At 42.4% G+C, this 24,783-nt stretch overlaps 1 protein-coding gene across 10 annotated transcripts in view; it reads right to left on the reverse strand.

Annotated features, from left to right (window-relative positions):
- Window positions 1-24,783, reverse strand: part of AKAP6 (A-kinase anchoring protein 6) — a 548,607-nt gene that overhangs the window by 508,378 nt on the left and 15,446 nt on the right. The window lies entirely within an intron of this gene.

The raw sequence follows: 24,783 nt of genomic DNA on the forward strand, positions 1-24,783 counted from the left end.
GGCATCTATCTAAAACCATAACTAGAAAAGATACATGCACCCCAATGTTTGTCACAGTGCTATTTATAATAGCCAAGACATGGAAGCAGCCTAAATGTCCATAAACAGAAGACTGGATAAAGAAAGTGTGGATCATATATATACAATGGAATATTACTTACCCTTAGAAAAGAATGAAATAATGCCATTTGCAGCAACATGGATGGACCTAGAGATTCTCATATTAAGTGAAGTCAGACAGAGAAAAACAAATATCATATGATATCACTTATATGTGGGAATCTAATTTTTGAAATTACACAAATGAACTTATTTATAAAACAGAAACAGACTTACAGATTTCAAAAACAAACCTACAGTTACCACAGGGGAAATATGGGGGAAGAGGGTAAGGGATAAATTAGGAGATTAGGATTAACATATACACACCACTATATATAAAAGAGATAACCAACAAGGACCTACTGTATAGCACAGGGAACTCTACTCAATATTCTGTAGTAACCTATATGGGAAAAGAATCTGAACAAGAATGGATATATGTATAGAATAAGTTTGCTGTACACTTGAAACGAATACAACATTGTAAAGCAACTATACTCCAATTAATTAACCAAGAGAGGATGAATATAAGACTGTGAAAGCAAGAATAAATTGAGGCATTCTCTTGGGACATGGGATTTAACATCCTGGCAAGGACCCCAGCAAAGGAGCAAACTTGCTATTAGGAGGCTCTGAGAAGCCTGTAGAAAACTATAGCCTATACTAAAGAAAGTGGCAATGCTTGAGCAGGCAGTAGAAGAAGGGATCAAGAAGCTGGGGAGGCGGGAGGAGGGGAGTTCCTGTCGTGGTGCAGTGGGTAACAAATCCAACTAGGAACCATGAGATTGCGGGTTCAATCCCTGACCTTGCTCAGTGGGTTAAGGATCCAGCCATTGCCATGAGCTGTGGTGTAGGTCACAGGGGCGGCTTGGATCCCATGTTGCTGTGGCTATGGCATAGGCCAGCGGTTATAACTCTGATTACACCCCTAGCCAGGGAACCTCCATGTGCTGCGGGAGCAGCCCAAGAAATGGCAAAAAGACAAAAAAAAAAAAAAAAAAGAAGCTGGGGGAAGCAGGCATATAAGAACGGATGCATTATGTGATGCCCATGACCCACAAGAGGAGAGCCAAGAGGATGCTTCATTTACCAAGGCCATGAGGAATTCGCTAGTGAGAGGAGAACTAGCCTCACTAAGAACTTAAGTAGTGGCTGCAGGCCAGAGCCTATGGTAGGAGAAGCAGTCACAAAGCTTGGCTCATTGTCCATGATGGGGCTGATGTGCCCCCAAAGCAACAGAACTCAAGCAGCAGCACAGAAGCCAGAAGAATAAAATTACTGCAGTGACTGGCACAGCTAGAGGGATAGCTGATTGGTCAGGGACCTGAAAGGAAAAGATACCAAAAGATGAGAGACAAAGATGCATGTAAATATAGCTGTGAGTATGAAGTGTGAAGGTTTTTGTATCATGTTAATGCCATCAGAAAGCATCCACCATGGAAAAATCACTGAGCAATTAAATAGGCAAAATGACTCAGTCAGCTGACATGAGTCAGCCTTTGCCATCAATGATCCTGAGCTAGCAAGATGGGCACAAGTCCACAATGGCAAAGATGAAGGCTACAGCTGGGCCCAACAAAATGAGTCCCACTTACCAAGGCCAATCTAGCTACTACCACCTCTGAATTTCCAACTTTGGAGATCAGTGCTATTCCTTGAGGAGGCCAACTAACTACTAGGTGGCAAGTTGACCATACCTCTTCCAGGCCAATGATTCATTCTCATATGAGTAGACACCTATTTGGAGTATGGGATTGAATTTACTGTCTGCAAAGCCTCAAGGAGCACCACTTTCCAGGGATCACAGTGTGCCTCTTCCATAGACATGGAATCCCAAAAAACATAGCATATGACCAGGAACCCACTTCACAATGAAGGCCATGTGCGGTGGGATCATGACCATGGAATACATTGGTCCTATCACACACTGCACTACACAGAAGCCACTAGTGTGACAGAGCAGTGGAATGCCCTCTTGAAGGTACAGCTGAAATAATAGCTTAGAAGTAATTCTCTATAAGGATGGAGTGCCATTCTCCAAGGATGCAGTTTAACAATAAATCTGCACGGCACTGTGTCCAAATAAGAATTCGTTAAGTCTGAAACCCGAAAAGTAGAAACTGTATGGCCCCATTTACCATCATTCTCAATGATTCACTGTGGGTCTGTTTCCCATCTTTATCACTTTGGGGTCTATAGGGTTAGGGATCCTGTTCCCCAAAGAAGATGCAGTTGCCAAGGGATACAGCTTTCTTTGATATTATATGTAACTTGCTAAATGAAGAGCCCCCTCATGCTCTTCAGTTTGAGATTTAAGACATAGGCAAGACATCATCAACTATACTTCTATAGCTCATGACTGGACAATGTGCGCAATGCAGAAATTGCATATTTGGGATCCTCTGTACATCTGGTTCCACCCCTATTTTATGAGAAGTTTGGGCATGAGAAAGGATTATCCTCTGGTTTAAATGAATGCTGCTTAGAAAACTGTCAAATTATTTAACCTGCCTTCCTCAAGGCTGTTTCCTGTATAAAGTCCCAGTTCAGTGAGAGATCAAAGAACCACTTGCTGCCTGGGGCCAGGGCTGTTTAGGTTGATGAGTCACAGCTTATCTGTTTAACCCTTTCCCATTTGCCAGATGTGAGTGACACTACCTCCATCTCTGAAAGCAGAAGAGGAAATACAGCATTATAATGAACATCTGAGATCAGATATTTAAAATAATTTTGCTGTACTGAACGGAATGTTAGAAATCATGTTCTTAATATGCAGAGGCTAAAGTGAAAGGTCGGTTTTTCTGCAGTGAATTAGAAAGTGAGCAGACACTGTTTGACTGTGTAAGGAGAAAGAAGGCAGCATTCTGACCACACCCTTCCTCCTCTGAAATTCCTAAAGCACTTATGATATTTTGTCCTGGTGAATAGCTAAGATATTTAAATTTTTGAGGCATGGGAGAAACTGAAGAATTAAGTCTCAGTGGCTCACAGAACCAAGAAAAAAAAGTGTTTAGATACCTTTTCTCCTTCTAACACAGTGTACAGTCAGGCATTTAAGGCACCTTCCCTTATGGTGAATTCTACAAAAACAGGGTCCAGAGTACATGTGTTCTATAAAATCATTCCTTCTAGAAGATTAATAATCAAAAAAAGTAACTAAGATATCTATTAGGATTCAAAAAGAGTAGCATTCCAGAAAGAGACCCTATTTTTAGAATAAACTTTATACTCAAATAGAATTGGGTCTGAAAGAGAAAGGTTAGGTTCCTAAAGATAGATGGGTTAAAAGTAGGAGAGTCTGCTTGCATCCCCTGAGTTGACATGTACTTGGCGTCTGATACATTCAGTTTTTGAGTCCAAGCCATTACTATGGTATAAAGGAGACAGTTGTTGGTTTTAAGGTTGTCCAGTAGAGTCTGAATTTCCTGGAAGGCCAAGGGAGGAAAGTTCAGGCCAAGCCAGCCTGTCTTTTCTGAGAGACAGCCAAACCTTAGTGACAATCTGATTTAGACAGCCAAGAAGTCTTGGTTTTGATCTTTTGTAAGGAAAAGTTGGGCCTCTGCCCAAGTCAATAGAAAAGGGAAAAGGCCAGGATGGGAATAAAGCCTGTGAGATGATGCCTGCGTACACGCTGGGTAGACGTGTCCAGTTTGAGGCCTCCTGCTTGCCTGCTTAGCCCTTAGACAATCACTGCGCTGCTGTTTCATAAGCCTTTACACAGAGCATATATTAATTTACTATATCTTTGTTATGCTGTTTTAAAATATATTAGAACAGTCCTACCGGCGACAGTTAAGTCTAAGCTAGACGGCAGGGCACAGTTGCCTCTCCAGAACCCTTTCCTGGGAGGTCCAAATCAACTCCTTGAATGTTTGGATGTTGGACAGAGAGAAGAGTAACCTGGCTGGGAGCCCAGAAATAGACAGCTGGGTTCAACAGCCCTATGGAAGCTGCTTTCTCTAAAGCATATTCCTGGAGAGGCAATATGGTATAATGGTTTCTGCTTAGTTCCCCATTCTGCCACATACTAGTTATATACATCCTGGCAAGTTCTTTTAATCTTTGTAAGCCACTCTATCCTTATCTGAAAAAAATAGGAATACACCTACTTCCTAGGAAAAACATAATATACAGTAAGTGGGTGACATCTGGGTTACCCTTTTATCAACAGAACAATGATTTGAGAAAAGGGAAACAGGGAAGTAATTCTTCATCTATGACTCTGTTCCCCAAATTGTTTAATAGGGGCATTATTACTATAGCCATTTGCTTAAAAAGACAAATGAGATGACAGATGTGAACCCCAATGGGAAAAAAACATAAGATAGTATCATTAACAGACGGCTAAAACCTGAGGAAACTAGGACATGGCTTTGACGTTTGATTGCGCCCTTTGGGGAGTATTATTCCTGAACGCTAACTTTCTGCTTTCTAGTTCTCCTACTATATAGGAAAATTCACATTTTCAATTGCTGTTGAGTTACATACTGAGATTGTAAGATTCAGGTAATGTTGAAATCTCATAAGCTCTTTCGGATAAGAAAAAAAATACAAACAAAAATCGACCAGGTGATAAAAAATGAATCTATCATATGTCCAGATGTTGCTAAGTTAACAAGCAAACCATAGTAAATTTTGATCGAGTGACCTAATTCTATCAGAAATAAGACCTCTTTCCTTTTCACCACACCTTGGGAGGGGGTGGAAGGGCAGGGGAGGGGGTTGATTCAGATTCAAGAGCTAACAGTCCTGCAGCGTTTTGGTTTTGGTAAAGAATTTTTTTTTCTACAGTTTACTGCCTTTTCTTGAAAATAATATACACAAAGTTCTAAATATTTACCAGATGATACAGATCAGCCAGGGTTTTCAGCCAAGTTTCAAACGTTTTATGAAATCACTTCTTGGACATGTTTCTAACAATCTGGCCCATGAAAATTTAACTAGGGAGGACTTTTCCACCTTCTTCACATGGCCTTTAGGTCATAAGCCTCTGTGTGTGTCCCTATGAAATTCATACCCTGCAATCCTGAGTTTTCTTGCTCATTCAGAAGCAGTGGTTATCAACAGATAAATATACAAAAAAAAAGTTTATTCTCTGGGAACATCTATTTCCAATGAAGACACCATGTGCTCTGGCTTCAGTACAAACCTATTTTCCCAGCTTCCACCTACTCAGATCTCAACTATCTGCCCTCTTAGCTAAATATCTTCTCAAAAATAAACCTCAATTCAGGTTTTCCATGCCAGCAATTTTCAATTCAGGTTCCACTGAGCCAGGTACCAAAGCTGTCTCAATCAGAGTAGCCCCACTTGTATTTTTTTCTTTACTCTTTATAATTTTATTTGAATTAAGGCTTTAAAATATTTGGGGGAAAAATCATGCTCTTCTGTAAGTACAACCCTCAATAAAGAAGAAAATAAGTTTCATGACTTCAATTACTACAACCTTTTAACTAATCATAGATATCAAAATGTTTCAAAAGTATTCTAAGCCTCTGAGAAACTTTCAGAAGAAACAAGGAGGCTGGGCCTTCACATCCTGTCAAGTTGCCTTGAGGATCTGGCTGCCAAAAATCTAAGTCTTCCCCTGGGAGTCCCACAGACACATCCTGCCGGGAAGGTCACATTCCATCAAGAACTCCAGAGGAAGAAAATGATCCAAAGGGGTGTGAAACCAGGCCAAGCGTGTACTACAGACAAAAACCCATCTCTTAAAGCAGCGACCCAGTTAGGAGACATTATCCTCATTCTACCACACTATTATTTTTGTGTTTCTATGTGGGTCACAGCACAGAAAAATCTATGGAGAATTTGCTAGGGAAAATGTGGAAGTTACAATGGAGGATCATTGACCCTAGTTCTCTACTGAATTGTCACATGAAGGAAAAGGTGACACCATAGGGAGTAAGTAGCAAACCACATTTGTTTTTAAAGAATTAGAAAACTGACTCACAGCTGCTAACTTTGACTTTTGCCATGCAAATATACATTTAACATGATAACTCTCCTCTCTTACCATCATTTTGTAAAAGGACATTTTAACACCAAAAAGTAAGGAGATTATGATCTCAGAGAAAAGAGGTATATCTTGCCTGAATAGATCAGTTGGCCCTCTTATACTAGAGCACAAGGAAGGGAGCCACCCTGCCCCTTACTTGAACTGAATGTTTTGTTTTGTTTCCACTTTAAACCAGTAAAAAGTACACCAAGGCAATCCCAATCAACAAACTGTGTACCCAGAATAATGAGGCCATAGGATACTGTGGTGCAGGCTCCCAAAGCAGCGTGGACCTGAGCTCAGCAGACTGGTAGGGCAATCCCTGTGAGATGACTCTAGCTGTGAGCCAAGGTGCCCCAACAGAAAACCCAGTGCATCCTGGCATCTTATAAGCTTTGCTGTGTACTCTGCCCAGCCCTGGGAGAGGGATGGAGGGGCCAGGAGTGCACACCCTCTTCCACACTGCAGTCAGCTTTCCAAGCTTGGTAATCCTTTTCCAGCAGATGGCAGAACACACACATAGAAAACTGCAAAGCCACCCAAGGTTTCTGCCTCTGGGTTGGTCCTGGGTACGATTTCTTTGAAAGTCTTGAGAGAAGAAATTTTGCAAATAAAAAGTCCCACACACATTCCACCCCAGCCGTGTTTACACAGTACTTAAGTCCTCACAGAGAGGCTGAAACTCTCTGCAAAGGGAAAGAGTGCAGGGTAAAGAAAGCCTGACCAATAAACTATAAAGATCAGGATCAACATCACAGAGCTGTTAGAGAGCCTAGCAAGGAACTCAGGCATTTTTAAAATTCTAAACCCAATCAAAGCTTTCATTAATCTCCATCACATCTGCTTATAAAGGTATAGTTATGAACTGTCTTTGCTAAAAAAGCCCAAGGATTTTACATTGCCTTTTTCCAAGGAGAAAAGTCACATAGTGTCCAAAGTTACTACGGATAATGGGGTCAGAACAGCCAAGAAAACTAATCTTTGTGTCTCTACTGAAGAGTGTTTTCACAAAAGCAAAATCATGTTTCAAGCTGAAAAAGTATTTCCTAAAATAAATTCTAATTGAATATTTCAGGCACAATAGTAACTAAGTAGGTCACTTGCTCTCCAGGATTCAAAGAATATTGGCTGTGGTACTCCATTTCCATCCTGAACAGGAGAGTTAAAGAGAAACACTCGACACAACCAGAAAATCCTTACCACAAAGCTCTTTATAGCAACAAGCTGCAGCTCAGGGATAGGATCTACAACCATGAGTTTGTACCATGAGTTTTGTAGGTAATTTTCAAAACTCCTTTGAACTCTCAAAAGTACCGGTAATTGAGCGTCCAAAAAAAGTCTGCAACAATCGTATCTGTTCTACCACCCTGCCTTCTTTAGAAATTGGACCCAGGAATATATGCTCTAGAAACATTTTTTAAATAGCCCAGACTTGACTGCCAAATCATGCTCCTTCTCCAGGCTCTCCTCCTTTGTTTTCAGAGTCTAATCTGGTTCTGCCCTCCTCCCCAAACAAGTATCCAGGTTCCTGGGGATGCTCCGTGCCCTGTTCTTTCCTGAATGCTATTTGCCATGCAAAACAGAACGGTAGAGCTAGAAAGGATCTGACAGAGGAACTAATATAGCTGCTTCCGCTGATGAGGAAACCCTGGCTTTACCTCAGGTCACAACTTGCCGGTGCCAGAGTTATCCCCATTCCTCCAGGTCTTATCAGGTTGTTCATTTCACCAGACAGTAAGTGTGGGGCCAAAGTATCTGACTTCATTATTACTCCTCTCAGAAAACAGATCTTTGTTGAACCAGGGGTGTTGGTTTGGAAATTTCAGGAAAGACCAGTTGGAGCAAACACAATTTTGAGCAGTGGGTACTTTCCATGTCCTCAAATCATATTCTTCCTGTAAACAAACCACACTTTAAAAATATGGAGGACTGAGCTATGGTCCCTCTTGGCAACTGTAAAGAATACAAGCTCCATGAGGGCAGGGACTCTATTTATACCTAGTGTTATTTCACACCCAGTACGTAGAACAGAAGCTGTCACTGAATAGCAGCTCAACAATAAACACTTGCTAGATGAACAAAAGGAAGGAAGGATGTATCTCTCTTCCATTCCCTCTATAGTCCATCTCTAACCCAATTTTGTTCCCTGTTACACTTAAGTCTAGTTCCTTTAATCAAAACTCTGTTGTCAGATAAGACTTATCAGTCGTTTATATTTTAGTAGCCTTTAATCTGCTTCCTGGCGTGTTTGGAATTTCAGTTTTCTAAAAAAAGCTTTTGCCCATTTGCAGGCCCTATCCATCCCCCTCTCCATGCACATGGCCAAGCTTTGAATTCTCTGAAAGTAAAGCAAATTGTTCACAGGAACATCTCCCTTCCCCAGTGACCTCTGGTTTCCCTCCTGTGGCTCTCCTGAGCTTTCACATCTTTGTAAAATCATCTACAATCCTATCTTCCTGCCACCTCTATCTTCCTTTCTCAGCTGTCAAAACTGAGATGGCATGCTGCTTTTGCGTATTCAGACTCAGCTGTACTGCCCAATTAAGGCCCAGCATCTTGCTTCCCACACCTCACTCAGCAAAGCCAAAGGACCTCACCGTATTGAGTTAACCAGAAGCCCATCCTAACCTTCTTGCTCACTAGGGGGTGCTGTTGCTATATCCAGACCTAAGGAATTTGGTGCAGTGGAGGAAAAGGAAGTGACAGAGCTCTCTGGGTCTTGGGAGACGTTTCTAGCTGGGCCTCTCTGCACAACCCCGCAACATAGTTTCTCAGAATCAAAGCCCATTACACCTCATCAAGCCATACAGTTCACATGGTACAATAAAATGGGAGGGCGGAAGGTCTCCAAACTAAAGGTTTTACTCTAAGATTCATTTAGGTACACAGGTTCACGCAACAGTATTTATGATGACTACTGGATGTGAATAACTAATTCTCACTCACCACTGGAGAAGAAAGTACTGTTTAGACAACCACACAGCAAACACTGTCAGGCAGAATTAAATGTATCAAAGGCAACCAGAACAGCCAGGAAACACTTGAGTTTTTCCCTGCTTTTCACAATCATCTTTCCTGGTATGTGATGTCTTAGACTTTGGGAATGAAAGCTTCATACACAAACAAATGAATATCAGCCTCTCTCAGCCCCCAGCCTGGCTATTGCACAAAGCTTGCAGGCTGCCAGAAAAGCCTCCCTGGCCTCAGTTAACTCTTTGCTTGAATAACTGGTGGACCTGCACTGCAGGAAAAGCTCTCTCATGCAGCAGAGCTTTTCAAATTTCTTAACAAGTCATCATACAAAGAATTTTTTTGGTTGGGTTTGTGGGTATTTTAGGATAAATTGAGGGAAAAAAATGTGTATCTTTTTAAAGTTCTCTGAATGAGACTCTCACCTAACAGTATGAACATTAAACATTCCCACACAGCGAAGAATGGATCTGCACCAAGGGAAATAACTCTGGTATTAATCCAAGATGAAACAATCCCGCTCCCCCTCCCCCGCCCCCACCCGCTCTGGCTAGGGTTTCACACCCTTTGTTGCACTGATTTGGGCACTCCGCACTAATGCTAATGAGCAACCACTCACTAATGCTAATGCCTAGAGCGCTCTTTGGCTCCAAAAGCAACCCAGCCAAGCTAGAAACTTGAATTCCAAAGTGGTTCAAGAGGGACTCAGCCAGACAGAGGTGCCACTTTAGGGCAAGTCCTACACAGAATAGTTTCCTTTTGTTCCATCCCTAAAAAAGGACACAATCCCAACTACAAGTGCATCAAACTTTCAGATGAAATGCAAGGAATTTCTAGTCCCAGGATTTTTGCAATAACTAGCTCGACGTTTCCACATAAAGCTCTAAAGACAAGGATAAATATACCATACTTAACAGAGTGTTGAGAAAACTTCTAAGTTAGTGTCCCTTAACCTAATTTCAGCCCTCACATACCCAAAAGAACCACTGCCGTTAGTTACCAAGGCTGACTACTGCAGGGAGCAGGTCAGAATGAGGAGGCTGGGGGGTATGATGTGGGAATACAGTTTGAAAAGGGCTCATTCTGAAAAAAATGCCTGAAGAATCCCCTACAGGCATTCTGCTCCACCTCACTATAAATCACTTAGGTTAACACAGTCATAAGGCAAAGAGACAACCTAGGTATGTAACTCCAGTGTATCCATGACTTAAGGTCCTGATAAACAGTGGGTATTTCCAGTTCTACCCTGAAGTTTTATTCTCTAAAATGAAAATCATGGAGTTCCCACTGTGGCATTGTAGGTTAAGGATCCAGCATTGTTGCAGCTATAGGCGCAGGTCACAGCTGTGGCCTGGATTCGATCTCAGGCCTGGGAATTTCCATATGATATGGGTGTGGTCAAAAAAAGAAAAGAAAAGAAAAAGAAAACAGAGCCTTGTATGTGTTGCTCTCCAAAAAACTTCATATGCAAAATGAAAACTGATTTGAAAAGTAGTGGCAGAAAGCAAGTTTTAAGTTGACATTATTAGGTACATTTTAAATTTGTTTCATTGTCATTTCTGTGATTTCCTAATCCAAACAGTGCAAATGAAGTCTTGCATCCTTGGTAAATTCAGCGGAGATCTCAACCATGTTTGCCCATTAGATTCATCTGAAAAGATTAAACTATCCTTGACATCATTTCAATAGATTGTCATTCTTAATTGACTTGGGGTGGGTCCTGAGCAAAGTACTTTTTTAAACTCCTCAGGTGTATGGCCAGGTTGAGTAACACTGAAGTGGGGTACCCAGGCCAATCACCTGAATGTAATTAACTGCCTTCTTTGAACTTCCCCATATCTGAATTTTATTCTGCAAAATGAAGTTAATCAAGAGTCCTCCTACCTGAATAGAGTAAAATAATACTATAATCATAAGGAACTTTGAGGTAATGAAAAAAAGGAAGTGGGCATTTTTATCTTAATACATGAAACCAACTGTTGGCACTGCTAACAACGAAACCACAAGATGGTGATAAGATGGTGAGATAATATAGCAAATATATAGCAAATCTGCAATTCTGAGGTAGAAATATGTTACATCTCCTTCCAAAGAATTTACTGCACTGCAGAATTTAGCATTAAATTCAAACAATGAAGCAGTGGAGAGAAAAAAAATGGGATGTAAGAAGCCTGAATCATGAAAAGTCTAAACTTCAACCCAGATGCTGGGAGAACAGAGGTTCAAACCCTTAGCCCCGTGGTGTGAAGAAAGCAAAGCCATCTGGGGAAGACCCAGTGGTGTCAAGGCCACCCTGCCTGCCTCTCTTTCACTAATTTTTTCTCCTCCCACAGCTCCCTTTGAGGTCAATGGACCTAGTGGGGCTCCTCACTGAAACCACTCAGATCCCTCTGCCCTGAACAGTACAGGGCAGTCAGCCTCTCACTGTTGGTGGAAGTTAAGGGGCAATAGACTCCCTTAGGGCCTAACCTATCACTTAGGACCAAATAAGATCTAGGGAGTGAGAATCAATAGACAAAACCCTAGAAATCAGGACTCAGAGACCCCCAACTTGGCTTCAGAAGAAGGGGCCAGTTCTCAGGCACCCTCAGATACACAAGCTCTGAACTGGCAAGTTTCCCCTTCTCAGAAAACAAGAATCACAGATCCACCTGACCAGCAGAGAATGGTGCATCTCCACTCACCCATACCTGCAGCATCACCACGACAGTAACACAGCTGGCTACATGAGGACAAAACACAAGAAACACCTTATATAATCAAAGATATGCAGAAAGGTGACATGCATGGACCTGTGTTGGAATTTCACTCAGGCAAAAGTCTCTAGCTCCTTCCAAATGTATTTTTAATGACCTAATTTGGTCAGGATTTTGGTGATACAGCTTAGCAACGAGCACAAAGTACCTTCCCTATCCCTTCCCTCAATGCACCCACAACCCCTGTTTTGACTCTTCTCTCAATCCTTCCCAGTTGGGGCAAGCCCCAGGTATTCAGTTTCCTAAATGGGGCCCGGAGCCACCGCAGTGACTCTTCATGTGGTCACCTGAAGCAGACTTGTAACAGCTACCAGTTCTCAGGCATATTCTGTGCTCTAGGCTCTTATCTCGATTTTGTCTTCCCAACAATTTATAAGGCAGGTATATTATCCCTATTTTACAGATAAGAAAACTGCAGCACAGAGAAATTGAATAATTTCTGTCAAAGGACACATCGCAAGTAAGATGTAGAGCAGGCTTTGAACTCAGGTTTGTCTAATCCTAAATTCATATGTCTTAAAATACTAATGGTGGGTTTTTATATAATATCATGTGCCAGGCACTAATCTAAACATTCTCCAAATCTAACTTTAATCTTCACAGCAACCCTAGGAGAGAAGTACTATATTTGCCACTACCTCCATGCAGACGAGAAAACTAAGATCAGAGAGATTTAACAACTCTTAAAGTTGCAAAGCTCAAAACTGGTAACACCAGGATTCAAACCCAGACAGGCTGTTCAGCATCCAAGCCTTAGCCACAGCACATACTGTCCCCTCATTCTCCAGGTAGCTTAGTTCTTTCTGTAGTCATTCATTCAAATATTACATAGGCCCCTTCTATGCACCCGATGTCTTACCAAATATTACAGAAAAATAACTGCTATTTACTGACTTTATTCCCTCAGAGAGAAGCAATTTAGATGAGCAAAATCAGCAAAACAATATCAAGAAAGAAGGCAGTTACCAGAATGTGAAGTCAGGTAACATGTGCTTGGAGCAGCAGAACTCGACAGGCAAGAGGACCTGGCTGAGCACGGAAACTGAGCTGAATTTGGAGAGGCAGAGAGAAGGGTCCAGGGAGGGGGAAGAATGCGAGTAAAGGTCCAAGTGAAGAAGAGGACTGGGGATGAAGGGAGGAGACCCCTTACCATACCAGACTCTGTACTGCCATTTTACATGTTATCTCATTCAATCCTCGTACAGGCCTAGAAAGCATACTCATTTAACAGATAAAGAAAATACAGTGTAGAAAAGTCCAACAATTCGCAATCACACAACCACTAAGGCCCAGAACCAGGTTCATCTACCTCCAAAACCCTTCTCTAAGTGGCCTCTTAGCAGATGAATACAAATCCTTCTCTAAATAGAGCCCAAGGAATCTAGCAAAGCACTGGCAGGGCCAGGCAGACTGCCAACCTTTCTGATCTCTAGACTCCTTAGAGCTTCTAGGGTTCTTTATCTTCCCCCCATCCGCAGGGTATGTGCATTTTCAACGTAGAAGCCTCTTTCTGTGGTGTTCCCACTGCAAAGAAGCTCCCTCAATGCAAACTGACATCATGACTTGCTTTGTCCAAACATAGAGCAGTTCTTTTTTTTCATAGAGCAGTTCTTTCGAGCCAGTTTATTTAGCTCACCAGGAAAGGGCCTCCCTGAGGACAAGCTCTCTGCTTGTGGGGCCTGCTGGTGGGGACATAGGCTAGGGCTGGGGGACCTTTAGAGGTCCCAGATCCCTCTGTGAGGAAAAAACTGATGCTCAGAGAGGGGAGGGGAATGAGTCACTGAAGGCGTTCCCTCACTCTACAAAAAAAAAAAAAAAAAAAAAAAAAAAAAAAAAAAAAAAAAAAAACGGAGCTCCATAAAAGTGCTTTGGCAAGCAGAGGTCTGAAATTCCTGCAACAGCTTGGGGAGGAGGTAACGAAGGATCTGCCTTCCCACATAGTCTCTCTTTAGACTCCAGTGCTGCTAAGACTAAAAAGAGCAAATCTGTTTTCTTAGCAAGGTTCAAGCTTGACTCAAATTCTGTGTTGTCAGGAAGGGAGTGGAGGTGGAAGGGCATCTAAATGTGAATCATCAGCTCTTAATCAGCAACCTGGGGAGTGGGATGTTTGGGGAAAGTACGCCTTCTGGAGACCTTGGATTGGCTCTCTTCCCTCTGCAGGGAAAGCACCCCCTTACAGCCTCTTATAGCATGCCTTTTACAGCATCCACCGTCTAGAACAGGAACATGGGTGTTGTGACGCTTCTGCCATTTTACCCTCAGTGGCCTGCTAAACAGACTCGGTAGTAATGGACTTGACCACAGCAAAGGAGAATCTGCTGTCCAAAGAGTAAAAGCAGCACCCATGATGTCATTGTCAGAATGTTTAAAATGTACATCAAGATCATTACTTATCTGACTTTCCCTCTGGGAAGAGACATAGCCCACTGCTCTTTCTAAGGCCAAAGGACTGTGTGTTACCTTCCATTAATATTTCCTGTCACTCTTTAGTTCCATTCCCACCAATCATCACATTAGACTATAGCCAAAAGACATAATGTTTTTAAAAATGTGCTTACCTTAATGTGCTCAGAGTATTTATAGATCAGTTTCCCTGCTGGCTACTTTCAGTGTTGTAGTACAGTGTATGAGAAGGATTTCTTCTCTTTCTCTTTAGCATTAGGTAAAATCCTCAGAGGGAACAGTGCCCAACATATATTTAAATAAAACAGACCAATGACCTTAGGCTATAACATTCATAGAGGAGTGGTTGGCTATGCATTTTTTTCTAATCGAGGGCTTATTGACCAAAAGCAATTTGAAATATTTGGGAACCTAGAGATTGGGATGACTTTTAAGTAAAGGTAAGCAAGTTGGACCATTCCCTCTTTTTTTACTTTATTATTTTTTGGGCTATGCCCACAGGACACCCAGGCCAGGGATCACATCTGACCCACTGAGTGACAAAACCAAGTCCTTAACTTCTAGGCCACCAGGAAACTCCACTCCCTCTTTTTTAAACTCTCTTTTCCCCTATGCATACCTCTCTGTTTGCCACCTCCTCTCTGATCATTCATGGTTAGGTTGCTTTATGTGTCCCTCTCCCACTGCCAAGCCCTTAATGTTGATATTTCCCTGAACAAATTCATGTACTCCCATGGCAATATCATATATCCCCAAATCTGTACTTCAACTGGTGTCTCTCTTCAGAATGTCAGACCCAATTGTGAAACTGCCAACACCTCTGTGATGTTCCCACAAGCTCCACAAACTCAACATGTAGAAAACTGAACTCAACATCTTTCTCTACCACCTCCTCACACCCATTTCTCTTTGTTCTCTGTCCTGCTAATGGCACCATTTTCTATCATCAGAGACCTGGGAGTCAGCAGGTCTTTGCTCCTTTTTTTTACACCTAAGGTTCCTCACATCCAATCAGAGTCAAGCACCACCATTACTCTCTCTTGAATCCATCTACTTTTCTCCACTCTCACTACCACTAGCCAATCTACGCAAAAATCATTATTTCCCAAAGTTGAAATAAATCCCCCAATGGTTCTCCTACTTGAGCTCCTCTAATCCATTCTTTATGTTGCCTCCAGTGATCTTTTCCAACATGTGTATCTAAGCATCACACACCCTTTGCTAAAAATCCATATACCTCTCCAGCCTCATCTTTCACCAGAATTCCTTCACACTTCATGTTCCAGACCCAGAGAATCTCCTTCAGACCTTCAAATCTGCTGTTCTCTTACTTCTTGGCCTTCCTATAATCATGGATTGTACAGAGGAAGGGGACTGAAAAATACCCAAATCGAAAGCTTTCCACCAATTTCCTCCTTATCTTCAGAAAACTCAGTCCAATTAATGAACATTTATTGAGTGCCCGCCAAGGGTTAACATACTGCAGCTGAAAGAGACACTTAATAAGTAAGATATAATCCATGCCTAGGGAACCTGAAATCTCATAATTTCTCTTAACCCTGAATTTAAAAGTTCAAGTTCCTGAAATGCAGTTCACTTTCTTCAAACTTAAGTCCAAGCCATGCTAAGAAACAATCTGTTCCTGACACAAGTGGCTTGTGCTTATATTCGCTTTGTTTTTTCTCTTTTGTCTTTTGAGGACTGCACTGTGGCATATGGAGGCTCCCAGGCCAGAGGTCCAATAGGAGCTACAGCTGCTGGCCCATACCACAGCCACAGCAACGAGGGATCCAAGCTGTGTCTGTGACCCGCACAACAGCTCACAGCAACACCAGATCCCCAACCCACTGACCGAGGCCAGGTATCAAACCCACAACTTCATGGTTCCAGTTGGATTTGTTTCTGCTGTGCCACAACGGGAACTCCACCTATATTCACTTTTACCAGAATATTTCACCCCCTTCTCTACCAATTCAGGGCCCACATAACTTCTCCCGATCTCTATACTTCAAAGAAGAACAAATTGCCTATTTATGCCTATATTAGAAAGCTCTAAGTTTTTGTTGGCTTTTTCAGCTGTTGCTTATGGCACTCCAATTGGAATCAATCACCAGGGATTCCCAGGAGCCCGAAATGCATCATTCAGTAGTTAGGTGTGATGTTGCATCACACACCAATGCTGCACAGAATTTTTAAGTTTAAAATACTGGGGCTCAGGAAATGTGGTAGAGAGAAGAGCTCTCCTGAAGACATTTAATAGACGGCATTTCTGGATTGCCCCTGAGTACACACAAAGCAAAGTGATGGAGCTAGGCAAAGGACACCTATCTAGAATCAAAGGACTATTTTCTATGTCCCTGCTGAGTTAGAAATGTGATTTGATGATGGAGACACAATCTTAATGATAGTTTTCGTCTTCTTAGTAGGTAGATGACTAGAAGGCTTAGAATTATTAGAACTGCAAAAAGCCATCCCCTCTGGGCAAATAACCCAAGAGTCACCCCTTCCTCCTGACTGATTGGAGGCAGGCTTTGTGCAGGCCATGCACTGCATTGTCCACACATGGTTGACCCTGGATGAATCCTCTGCCTTCTAAATTCACAGCGGTCACTACATAAATGTGAGATAGTATCTCAGGTTTCCCACCACCCAGCCCTAAACAAGAGGGGGTCTAGTTTGCAACAGAGAAAATTACTACAGTAAATTTTCCATACTCCTCTACTTGGAAATTCATGTGAAGCCTCCTAGTGCCTTAAACTTCCATTATTTATTCATGATGGCCAGTCCTGACCCACGCCCACCCCCCTCAGTGATGCAGAAATTTGGACTGTTCTCAAACACAATGCAAAGAGAATTTCTGGCAACCAGAGTTTTACCCAGAGGTGGTAATGAAGCATAATTATCCTTGGCTGACCAGAAGCTCAGTGACTATTAATAGAGCGAGGCAACATGAAAGTGTCAAATAAGAGAGGGAGCATGCTACAGCTGCGTTGAAACATTCAGTAATTAGGAAAAGAATGCAGAGAACCAAGTGGCCATTTGTGCTATGTCTTATTCCCCTTGGTTTTCCAGGCTGGATTGATTCCCGCCTAGTTCAAGGTGGGGTATATACTAGCCTAATTTGGTTTGGGAAGCAACCAAGGATTCTGAATGCTCTTTTTAAGGCAGGTCCTGAGCCTTAGTTTAGTTCCTGTCCTAGGTCTAAAAAACCTTTCCTTCCATCTACTGCAAAGTGAGTTTGAATATATGTCAGACAGCAACAGTAGCAAGCAGGGGAGTCAAAAAACTGGATGCAGCATCAATCTCATGTTTTATGTGCATCCCTAGGGACCTGAAGATTCTGTGTCTGGGGTAGCAAAACCTTCCCCATAGAAATGCAAAGACAGTGACCTTCATATTTTCCATTCCTCTGGCCTGGCTTTATTACTCAAAGGACATTAACAGGGGTGAATTCCCTCTAAGAACCTATCAGTAAGTCTTTCAGTGTGGAGGAAGTATCAAATAAGGAGATTACTGATTCACAAGCCAAAAATATTTATTGAGTTTGGAAACATTTATCAATGACCTTCTCTGTGGAAAACAGTGGATTAAGCACTAGGGTAGGGGAGGAAGAGTGAAGAAGGGGTTAAAAGATGAGAGACAAGAAGCCTCACAGGACCTTAAAAATGGGGGAAACTGACACAGACAAAAAAATAAATAATACAAAAGAGTCACAGCCCAGGTATATGGGGTTATGCTTGCTGAAAGAGAACCAAATTTGGAACTTGTCATACCACCAACGCCTTTTAAATATTTTTCATTCCTCCAGAGTAAAACCTTATCATACCTGCCAATGAGAGAAACTAAAATAAACAGAAATTCACTCCTTGGGGAAGATTTGTCTATATTCTTTTGCTATTCCCAGGACAGAGGCCTGGAGGCCTATTTTCAAGCTGAGTTGGTTTTGATGTGTATGAATGATTCAGTCAGGAAGATAGTAAATAGCCAAAGAGATGAAAAGGATTAGAAAAGCCCACTGAGACAAGATTATGATCCATCCACCAGCAGATACCTGGGCTCTGCAGCATGGCTGCGATACAGCCCTTCTGATCCAAGTGGATGCCACCATAACTGTGTGCCCCAAGGGTATTTTACCCCCCCGGGGAGACAGTAATTGCAGTCCTAACAGGAAGATCTGTGAAACCGACCAAAGAGCTCCCCAGTACCCTGCATTAAAAGCCATCAAAACTGGAGGCTTTGCTGATAAGAGAAGTGGAGCATTAGAAAAAGGAACTCAGGATACTGAAAATCCTCAGTCAGACCCACTTCAACTTGATTGTAATTCTTGGCTTCAGGCCTATTTCTGAAAGACATCAAACCCAGAAAGAAAAAAAAAAAAAAGTCTGAGAAAAAACACAGCTCATTCCATTTGGAGGACAGAGAATGAGACATGTAACAGATGGAATGGGAAAGGGCAAAGGGCGTAATAAGATTCGCTACAGGAATAAGTGTTCATTTGATTAAAACCAGCATATGCAGGGCAGAGGCAGAACAAAATCACACCACTGTGACTCATCACGCTTCAGGGTGTTCAGCCACCACCGTGCTGGGGAGACCAGGTGGGAGCGATATACACAAACCCCACTAAGAAGCATCATAACTAGTTAACTGGACTGTGAAGGTTTTGCCTTCATCTTTGGTGTCATGGAAGTCTTGGGTACAGAAAGAGTAACTCATCAGTTACAGAAACAGAAGAGCTCAGCTTTGTATCCTCAATGCCAAGAGCAACACTGGATACGTCAATGCTTAATGACTGTGCTTTGAAGGAGTGAAAGTCTAATCTCTTGGTTATGTCCATGAGGTCTGGAAGGGGTAGAGGTACAGTCTATAATTATAAATCCATATTTACCTGATAGTCGCAGGTTACACCTATTGTATCCACATAATCAGTAATGGCCCGTTTTCACTTGCAAAAGAGTATAAGTGTAGACAGCAAATTATCTTTTACCTTAGGTATACAGTCTATCCCCCAAATGAATGTTTTCCATTGATGAGAAAATCACAAATATGCATGGGACACTTTATCTTTTCCATCAAATCACTCCTCAGTCCTTGCTGAGCCTGTCTGTGGTGGACTTGTGAGGCTCTTTTCTTGCTGGTCTCCCATTTTATCTTTCCGCCCTTGTTTTCACTATTCCCTTCACCCCTGCTTTTCCCTCATGACTCCTGACTCTATTCCTGGGGGGAGAGGGAGGGAGTGTGAATCAGCTTATCTGAGAGTCCTGATTATTTTAAGTCCTTTGAGTCTCAGAGGAATACCACTTCTAATATCTTTCCTTGCTGCATTCACCATCTTCATAGCATGACTTTGACATATTTTTGTGCGGACAAAATCTCTATTTTTTTTTTTTTCTGACTTTCCAAAGATCCCTCCCAAGAAAAAGCAAAGGAAAGGAGGAAGCAAGGGAGGATGAAAATCCAGGATTGCTACAAATGGACAAATGAGCAAAAAGCTTGAGTGAGGTCCTACATATGCGCAAGGAGATGACTTAAGCCCCACAGTTTTTCCTTACCTATCAAAAGGAAAGGGCTAAATTATGTGCTTGCTTTTTAAGCAAGGAGTCTGATTTATTCCTGCGACTTCTATCTATTTCCATTTATTTAGCTTAGCATTTACACCAGCAGGATTCAAGAACAAATTCTACTTTGTTCAAAATAAATCATCATTCACTCCAGGAAGCCCCAAACCATCATAAAAATAAAAAGAAGTAGGAGGAAAAAGGGATGTTAGTAAGAATTGGATTCATTAATGAGTTTGGGATTCTGATATTTTTCTGTAAAATTTTTCAATCTTTCTCTCAGACCACGAGTGGGAGTTTATTATCTGGTGTGTAAACTTGTTATGAGCTTCTGTGATTATTATTAATAAGGAAATAATAGCAGATCTATAGTCTCTGCCTTCATAAAAAGAAACAAGAGACTCATTTGCCCATATCAGACAGAATTAGGAACCTTAAAAAATAAACTGTACATAACAGGATGTAAAGTTAGAGTCTGAAGACACGAATTGGAATCCCATTCTATTCATTCCCACCTGTGTGGCCTTGGACAAATCTCCCGGGGCCTCAGTTTCGCATCTGCATAATGAGGGGCTTGTTTTCTTAAGCTCCACCCATCACTCAAGCTCTATGAATCCATGACTTGACCATTTGGTCAAGGAGAATTTCTTTTTCCCATCAGCCCCATGTGAGGAGCATCAAATGTTCGGCTCCATCTTCTACTCCCACATCCTACTAATTATATTCTAACACTTCTAACAGAAGGCCCTGGGATCTCTACACTCGCTTACTGCCCCCATCTTTCCCTGAATGAGAAGCTCTGGATTATATAACTTCATCTGGGTGATTTCTGGTAAACGAACTATCTCTGCTCAGAGTACCTGGCTGTGCCTTGGCCATGAGCTCTCTGAGCAGAGCAAAACATCTCAGAACAAAGGGTCCATCTGTCTCTAGCTAGAGCACAGAATTTGAATAACCAAGTTTGTTACAAATTTCTCAGGTCCACCACTAAGAAGTCAATTGCTCAGCCTTTCATGTCTCTCCTGAGCCAGTGTATGTTTAGTGAATTCAACATCACTACAACAATCTCAACCCCTTGCTCCTCCCTGCCAAGGAATGTGATTTCATTATACCTGCCTAGAAAGGTACCAACATTCCCTGACTTGCTATAGAGACAGCTGTGAAAAAAGAAAAAAAAAAGAAGAACACATTCTCTGTTCCCTAGTTTCTTATGTGTAATTCCTACATCTCTTATGACACCTATGACATTTGTGTCACTACTTTGATTTCCCTAGTCTAAGTGGAAATAGCCACCTGAGATTCTGTTTTGCAAATAATGTGATAAATCCCATGGTGTTGGAACCCACGCTCATTTAATTCTCTAGGAATTGTATCTACCACTGCTCTGCTGTGTTCAAGGGTCCATGGTTGTTATTTTCTTCACAGCCAATCATGGATGGTATCTATAGACTTTTAGATGCTCTCAGTGCCCAGTTGACAACAGTGTCCCATATAAAGGAAGAACTGTCCTGCTCCAAATATCAATGCTGCCCTCCTGGCCCCTACATTGGTAAACTCTGCCTAGCTGAATAAAATGCTTCCTACAAGAGAAAATTCATCAAAAGCTTCCATAATTCTAAACCTTGGCTTTGCTGGGCTGACTCCTACACCCCTGCACCTAGACTGTAAGACAGATTCCTCATGGTCCCTGATTCACATCCCCTTGTACCTAGTAACTGGGTTTGGGGACAGTGGCTGGCATAAGACCTTCTTGTGAAAGAGAATCCCAACCCAAATCTACCAACCACAACATGAAACTCATGGATTGAAGTTATTCCCTGGTCTCTTTTCCTTGGTGTTTTTCTCTAGCTTCCTCTGTAGTTTAGTTATTGCTTTTCCTCCTATTATACATGAACCTCTCCTTCCTTCTGTCATCTCTTAAACCTTCCTGAAGGAATTCTCTAGCAAGTTCTGGCAGTCATAAAAAAGTAGCAAGAATGCTGAAGACCAGTCAAAAAAAGCAAACAAACAAACAAAAATAAGCTAAAGGAAGCATGTTTTCGGTTCTGTAAACCAAACAAGTCAAGATGGCCAAGTGGTCTAAGGCACTGCATTCATAGAACCACACAATTCTATGCTATCTTAGGCACTGGTGCAGAAGGGTCCCTTGAAAAGGAGTTGGCTATAATATTACTTAATAGTGAGTATCTCAGCAGCACTGCAGGGTGATGTTTACCATGACTTTCCTTGTACCAGTGGCCAGGTTTCCAGTAATTACTTTGCTGAGGCCAATTTCTAATAGCTTTATGGACAGAAAGTACTGCACAACCAGGGCGGGAGAAGTGGGCAGTGCAAGGGGAGGCAGGAAGTAGATCCAGGCCCAAGGTGTCAGTGGCACTGTGCACAAAAAGCTGGCCCCTGGAGGGAACCAAGGCTGGAAACTGCTCTGGCCAATTGGCAGTTTGAGTATATTGCTAGTTGGAGAAAATGAGGTGTAACCCAAATAAAAGGGGCTGGTACCTCACCTTCCAGCTCTATACTGAAATAAGAATGACAGCCCCAGGCTTGGAGCTTCTTCCAGCAGCCAGGTGCCACAACAACTTGGTGCCAGGCCCTAACCTTCCCTTCACCATCCCAAGGAGGAAAGCATCCTCAAGATGGGGTTCAGCAATACTCTGTCTGTAAGAGTGACAGACAAGGACTTTACAGCCTGACCATCTTATCTGAGGTGACAACAAGGAACCTAGAGAGAGGCTACAGATGCACTCATGTATGGCCGCCACAGTCAAACTGGCATCTTCAGATAAGTGAGTAGATACAGCCCTTTCGAGGTACAGCTTGGTTGAAACATGGGCATAATTTGTGCTCAGGAACTGTGCATAACCAATAGCCAAACAGAGCTGCCCCCATTTCATATCTCAGGGGTTAAAGATAATTAGGTTCAAGGCAGAGTGTCAGAAAAGATGGCAGGTGTCATGTCTGGGTCAGCCCAAACAAAAAGCAGCATTCTCACATCCCTTTGTGTGTTGGGGCATCAGTCTGTGCCAGCCCTGCTGAGGGCAAAGGTGTTAAGAAAAACAAGGGTGGCAAGAACATGGGGGCCCTGCCAGGACTCATATTCAAGCCAGACATGTCCTAACCTCACTCTGACATAGCCACTGAGACCCAGCCCACTCCCTGCATCAGGGTCACACACCACCGTCTGTCTCTGAGGAAAATTGTCAGAGTTCATGCTTGTGCATTTGGAGATCCAACAGTGATATGAGGTACAAAAAATGGGCCAAGCAATATTATCACCAATGAAGGAATAAAAAGCAGTGGGGGAAAGATCTCAAATCCAGATCGACTGGTTCCTAAAAGAAGAGGAATGGGACCATATCCTTCTCACCAGTTCTCCAAACATAAAAGTAACAGCTTAATTATAAAAAGAAGGTCATTAAAAAGGTGGGCTCAGGAGTTCCCGCTGTGGTGCAGTGGGTTGAGGATCCAGCATTGTCTCTGAGGTGGCACAGGTTTGATTCCCAGCCCAGTGAAGTGGGTTAAGGACCCAGCATTCCCGCAGCTATGGCACAGGTTGCAGCTGCAGCTCAGATTTGATCCCTGGCCCAGGAACTTCCATACACTGCAAGTACAGGCAAAAAAAAAAAAAAAAAAAAAAAAAAACTCTAAAGCAAGAAAATTATCTCCTTAGACCCTACTGATTTCAGCCCTTAAGGATTCATGGTGACTAGAGATGCTCCACATATGGCAGGTGCCCTGAGCTAAGTTCATGTGGGAAACCAGGGTGGGCCCAGTGTTCCCCAGCTACCCATGACAGGAGAGCTATTGCAGTTACTGCCTGAGGGTAAGCCTCCTGTGAAGCTGCTGACCTAGGGAGACAGGAGAAACCAACCCAGTCCCGACATTGAGCTTACCTGAGTGAAGACCTGAGCAAGGCTGAGCACAAATGTAGGGACTGAACCTGTAAGCTATTTAGTAGCACCTAGGACAGCATCCCCACCACCCACAGAGTACCTGGTTCCCCTGCCTCCCAGGGGGTGGGGGTAGAGACAATCGCTCAGGGAGAGATATGTGAAAAGAAAGGGACAGAGAAGGTGAGAGTCTCAACAAAGAAAGATAACCAAGAGTTCCCACTGTGGTACAGTGGGTTAAGAATCCAACTGCAGCAGCTCTGGTCTCTGCGGAGATGCAGGTTATTTACTGGCCAGGTTCAGTGGATTAAAGGATCCAGCTGTGGCTTGTATTCAAATCCTGGCCTGAGAATTCCCATATGCCACAGCTGCAGGGAAAGAAATGAAGGAAAGGAAAGGAAAGGAAAGGAAAGGAAAGGAAAGGAAAGGGAGAGAGAGAAAGAAAGAGAGGGAGGAAGGAAGGAAGGAGAAAGAAAGACAACCACAAAAGTTAATCAACATTGCAAATGCCAATGAAAATAAGAGAATAATCTAAAAAGAATTTGTATATTTTCAGGATCCTAAGAGATAGAGAAAAGAATAACATTCATTTAAAAACTGAAACAAGGAGTTCCCGTCGTGGTGCAATGGTTAACGAATCCGACTAGGAACCACGAGGTTGCGGGTTTGATCCCTGCCCTTGCTCAGCGGGTTAAGGATCCGACATTGCCATGAGCTGTGGTGTAGGTCACAGACGAGGCTTGGCTCCCACGTTGCTGTGGCTCTGGCATAGGCCGGTGGCTACAGCTCGGATTAGACCCCTAGCCTGGGAACCTGCATATGCCATGGGAGCAGCCCTAGAAAAGGCAAAAAGACAAAATAAATAAATAAATAAATAATAAATAAATAAATAAATAAAAACTGAAACAAAAACAGGCACAAATGAAATTAAAGGAGGAGGATGAAAAATATGACAGATGAAAAACACAGAAATTGAAAAGCTTAACAGATAAGATCATGTCTAGTCTGTGCATATTCAAAAGAGAATTAGAAAACTTAAAAATTACACTGAGAACAAACCACTGAGAAAGAGATAAAAGATATGAAAGAGCAATTAAGAGACAAGG

The sequence above is a fragment of the Sus scrofa genome, chromosome 7, assembly GCF_000003025.6.
Source record: "Sus scrofa isolate TJ Tabasco breed Duroc chromosome 7, Sscrofa11.1, whole genome shotgun sequence".
Taxonomy (NCBI): Eukaryota; Metazoa; Chordata; class Mammalia; order Artiodactyla; family Suidae; genus Sus; species Sus scrofa.